Source organism: Carassius gibelio, chromosome B23, assembly GCF_023724105.1.
Source record: "Carassius gibelio isolate Cgi1373 ecotype wild population from Czech Republic chromosome B23, carGib1.2-hapl.c, whole genome shotgun sequence".
Classification (NCBI taxonomy): domain Eukaryota; kingdom Metazoa; phylum Chordata; class Actinopteri; order Cypriniformes; family Cyprinidae; genus Carassius; species Carassius gibelio.
Window position 1 is genome coordinate 29,180,255 of NC_068418.1, and position 5,947 is coordinate 29,186,201.

Genomic DNA, 5,947 nt, shown 5'->3' on the forward strand with positions numbered 1-5,947 from the left:
TGTTAAAGCAGGAGAAAACAGAGAACTTAAACATAAATCTAAATAAAGCTGAATGAAAATGAGCCTTTGTGCATCTTGGCTGGGCTGTGACTGAATGCAGACTCAAGGTATAGGCTCTTGTTTCTCCATTAGAGGGCAGCCTAACCTCACAAAACAAACATTTGACTGCTGTGAGCCTTTTTTGATTTGATCATTTCCCCTGGAGTTTACCTCTGGGATGAAAGTGTAGGTCAAGCCATTATACAAGTGTGCTGCTGATGAACAATAAAAAAATACATAAGGCCTCCTGGACTGCTGTCCATTGATCTTGAAGCCTGTCACCAGTGCCCTGTTGCGTGAAGCTGAACAAACTAGAGTTTATCAGATCAGGTTCAGTTGGCTCACAATGCTCAATATAAACTTTGCAAACTCTTAACTACAGTGTGACATTTGCAGCAAATCAGGGGCGGATCTACCGGGGTGGCATAGGGTGGCATATGCCACCCTAAAAGAAAGCCCCGCCACCCCCAGTTGGCAGCAACGAATTAAAGGTTATGGCCAATTTGAAAATTTATGAGCGCGAATCTTTAGTGATTCGCGAACCCGCTTTGAACTCCCGAACTGACTCAAATGATTCGTGAACCCGCTCCGAACTCTCGAATTGATTCAAATGATCCGCGAAGCCGCTCCGAACTCTCGAATTGATTCAAATGATCCGCGAAGCCGCTCCGAACTCCCGAACTGATTCAAATGATTCGCGATCCTGCTCTGAACTCCCGAACTGACTCAAATGATTCGCGAACCCGCTCCGAACTCTCGAATTCATTCAAATGATCCGCGAAGCCGCTCCGAACTCCCGAACTGATTCAAATGATTTGCGATCCCCAAACTGGCTCAAATGATTCGCGATCCCGCTCCGAACTCTCGAATTGATTCAAATGATCCGCGAAGCCGCTCCGAACTCCCAAACTGACTCAAATGATTCGCGATCCCCATAACTGACTCAAATGATTCGCGATCCGGCTCCGAACTCCCAAACTGACTCAAATGATTCGCGATCCCCATAACTGACTCAAATGATTCGCGAACCCGCTTTGAACTCTCGAATTGATTCAAATGATCCACGAAGCCGCTCCGAACTCCCGAACTGATTCAAATGATTTGCGATCCCCAAACTGGCTCAAATGATTCGCGATCCCGCTCCAAACTCTCGAATTGATTCAAATGATCCGCGAAGCCGCTCCGAACTCCCAAACTGACTCAAATGATTCGCGATCTCGCTCCGAACTCCCAAACTGACTCAAATGATTCGCGATCCCGCTCCGAACTCCCAAACTGACTCAAATGATTCGCGATCCCCATAACTGACTCAAATGATTCGCGAACCCGCTTTGAACTCGCGAACTGACTCAAATGATTCGCGATCCCGCTCCGAACTCCCAAACTGACCCAAATGATTCGCGATCCCCATAACTGACTCAAATGATTCGCGATCCCGCTACTAACTCCCGAACTGATTCAAATTATTCGCAAACCCGCTTTGAACTCGCGAAATGACTCAAATGATTTGCGATCCCGCTCCGAACTCCCGCACTGACTCAATCTGCCTAGGGCACCAACTCCCAGAGGGGGCACCATCCCAGTTGCTCCAAAAAAAGAAGAAAAAAAAAAAACTTCCTCCATTCTCCCATCCGCGCTCGCGACCGCTCGCACCTCATGTTTGCGGCTGAATGTTCATAATTGAATTGATGAATCCAATCCAGCGAAGAGAAAAGAAAAATGAAAGTAAAAAAAAAAAACAGACATAATGTTGGCTTGACATTGTACGTTCGAGAGTCTCAAATTTAGGGTCCGTCTCTAAAGTTACATGCGATATTGGTATAAACTTTTCTAACGTCAGTAGCATTTGAGGAGAATGACTTACAGTCATAAAAACAACTGTAATTGTTCATGTAGGTGTCAGCTATAATGAATTAAATGTTTGATATTTATTAAAATAATCTGTAAATCATTTGTAAATTATGCTACTATTTCACATGGGCTCAAACGCAAATTTGAAGCTCAATATTTGGGCACAACAGTACAATCCTGCTTAGAGCACCCATTTGGCCAGCAGCGACCCTGAAGGTGCTGTTATACACGTCTCTGGGAAGAGACACACACACTCAATCAATCAATCAATCAATCAATCAATCAATCAATCAATCAATCACCTTTATTTATATAGTGCTTTAAACAAAATACATTGCGCCAAAGCACTGAACAACATTCATTTGGAAAACAGTGTCTCAATAATGCAAAATGATAGTTAAAGGCAGTTCATCATTGAATTCATTGATGTCATCTCTGTTCAGTTGAAATAGTGTCTGTTTTAATTTGCAATCAAGTCAACGATATCGCTGTAGATGAAGTGACCCCAACTAAGCAAGCCAGAGGCGACAGCGGCAAGGAACCGAAACTCCATCGGTGACAGAATGGAGAAAAAACCTTGGGAGAAACCAGGCTCAGTTGGGGGGCCAGTTCTCCTCTGACCAGACGAAACCAGTAGTTCAATTCCAGGCTGCAGCAAAGTCAGATTGTGCAGAAGAATCATCTGTTTCCTGTGGTCTTGTCCTGGTGCTCCTCTGAGACAAGGTCTTTACAGGGGATCTGTATCTGGGGCTCTAGTTGTCCTGGTCTCCGCTGTCTTTTTAGGGCAGTAGAGGTCCTTTCTAGGTGCTGATCCACCATCTGGTCTGGATACGTACTGGATCCGGGTGACTGCAGTGACCCTCTGATCTGGACACAGACTGGATCTGGTGGCCACGGTGACCTCGGAACAAGAGAGAAACAGACAAATATTAGCGTAGATGCCATTCTTCTAATGATGTAGAAAGTACGGTGTTATGTGAAGTGTTCCGGTTCCAGTTTACCTAATTAATGCAGCCTAAAAATCCTTTAACGGATTTGGATATTAAAAGCATATTAGTATGTTACGTGTATGCCAGGTTAAAGAGATGGGTCTTTAATCTAGATTTAAACTGCAAGAGTGTGTCTGCCTCCCGAACAATGTTAGGTAGGTTATTCCAGAGTTTAGGCGCCAAATAGGAAAAGGATCTGCCGCCCGCAGTTGATTTTGATATTCTAGGTATTATCAAATTGCCTTAGTTTTGAGAACGTAGCGGACGTAGAGGAGTATAATGTAAAAGGAGCTCATTCAAATACTGAGGTGCTAAACCATTCAGGGCTTTATAAGTAATAAGCAATATTTTAAAATCTATACGATGTTTGATAGGGAGCCAGTGCAGTGTGGACAGGACCGGGCTAATATGGTCATACTTCCTGGTTCTAGTAAGAACTCTTGCTGCTGCATTTTGGACTAGCTGTAGTTTGTTTACCAAGCGTGGAGAACAACCACCCAATAAAGCATTACAGTAGTCTAACCTTGAAGTCATAAATGCATGGATTAACATTTCTGCATTTGACATTGAGAGCATAGGCCGTAATTTAGATATATTTTTGAGATGGAAAAATGCAGTTTTACAAATGCTAGAAACGTGGCTTTCTAAGGAAAGATTGCGATCAAGTAGCACACCTAGGTTCCTAACTGATGACGAAGAATTGACAGAGCAACCATCAAGTCTTAGACAGTGTTCTAGGTTATTACAAGTAGAGTTTTTAGGCCCTATGATTAACACCTCTGTTTTTTCTGAATTTAGCAGTAAGAAATTACTCGTCATCCAATTTTTTATATCGACTATGCATTCCATTAGTTTTTCAAATTGGTGTGTTTCACCGGGCTGCGAGGAAATATAGAGCTGCGTATCATCAGCATAACAGTGAAAGCTAACACCATGTTTCCTGATGATATCTCCCAAGGGTAACATATAAAGCGTGAAGAGTAGCGGCCCTAGAACTGAGCCTTGAGGTACTCCATACTGCACTTGTGATCGATATGATACATCTTCATTCACTGCTACGAACTGATGGCGGTCATATAAGTACGATTTAAACCATGCTAATGCACTTCCACTGATGCCAACAAAGTGTTCAAGTCTATGCAAAAGAATGTTGTGGTCAATTGTGTCAAACGCAGCACTAAGATCCAATAAAACTAATAGAGAGATACACCCACGATCAGATGATAAGAGCAGATCATTTGTAACTCTAAGGAGAGCAGTTTCAGTACTATGATACGGTCTAAATCCTGACTGGAAATCCTCACATATACCATTTTTCTCTAAGAAGGAATATAATTGTGAGGATACCACCTTTTCTAGTATCTTGGACAGAAAAGGGAGATTCGAGATTGGTCTATAATTAACTAGTTCTCTGGGGTCAAGTTGTGGCTTTTTTATGAGAGGCTTAATAACAGCCAGTTTGAAGGTTTTGGGGACATGTCCTAATAACAATGAGGAATTAATAATAGTCAGAAGAGGATCTATGACTTCTGGAAGCACCTCTTTTAGGAGCTTAGATGGTATAGGGTCTAACATACATGTTGTAAGTTTAGATGATTTAACAAGTTTATACAATTCTTCCTCTCCTATAGTAGAGAATGAGTGGAACTGTTCCTCAGGGGGTCTATAGTGCACTGTCTGATGCGAAACTGTAGCTGACGGCTGAATGGTTGCAATTTTATCTCTAATAGTATCGATTTTAGAAGTAAAGTAGTTCATAAAGTCATTACTGCTGTGGTGTTGGGAAATGTCAACACTTGTTGAGGCTTTATTTTTCGTTAATTTAGCCACTGTATTGAATAAATACCTGGGGTTATGTTTGTTTTCTTCTAAAAGAGAAGAAAAGTAATCAGATCTAGCAGTTTTTAATGCTTTTCGGTAGGATATGCTACTTTCCCGCCAAGCAATACGAAATACCTCTAGTTTTGTTTTCCTCCAGCTGCGCTCCATTTTCGGGCTGCTCTCTTTAGGGTGCGAGTATGCTCATTATACCATGGTGTCATACTGTTTTCCTTAACCTTCCTTAAACGTAAAGGAGCAACTGTATTTAAAGTGCTAGAAAAGAGAGAGTCCATAGTTTCTGTTACATCATCAAGTTGTTCTGAGGTTTTGGATATGCTAAGGAATTCGGATACATCAGGAAGATAACTTAAAAAGCTGTCTTTTGTGGTAGAAGTGATGGTTCTTCGATACTTGTAACAAGAAGTAGAATTTACAATTTTGGCTATATGAAGTTTACACAGAACTAAATAATGATCTGAGATATCATCACTTGGCTGAATAATTTCAACACTATCAACATCAATTCCATGTGACAGTATTAAATCTAGAGTATGATTTCGACAATGAGTAGGTCCTGAAACGTGTTGTCTAACACCAATAGAGTTCAGAATGTCTATAAATGCTGATCCCAATACATCTTTTTCATTATCGACATGGATATTAAAATCACCAACTATTAAGACTTTATCTGCAGCCAGAACTAACTCGGATGTAAAATCACCAAACTCTTTAATAAAGTCTGTATGGTGCCCTGGTGGCCTGTATACAGTAGCCAGTACAAACATAACAGGGGATTTATCATTAACATCATTAACACACACACACACACTGAAGCGCGCGTGGTGTTTTCAGCTCTTCACTATACTGACACATGATGTAGGCTACACATGTGCACGTCAGTGCGCTATGAGAGGATTTCACCATTTCATTTGATAAAACTATCGTCATTCATTCGTATCGTATACACAGACTAACAGAAACGGCAATGTTTTTACGACAACCTGTCAAAATACAATTTCGGTATAACTTGAAGAAATTCAAACAGAACTATAGTAGGCCTACTATTGCACAGTAGAGTATGCTATACGTCAAGTAGGCTTAATAGCTAATAATAATAGTTAATTAAAAAACACAGACACTCTGGTTACAACCCATTAAAATAAAAGTTTGGTCTAGCTCAAAGAAATTATGTAAGAAATTGCTTAGTAAAATATACTTAAAAAAAGATATACTAAAACATTATTTTA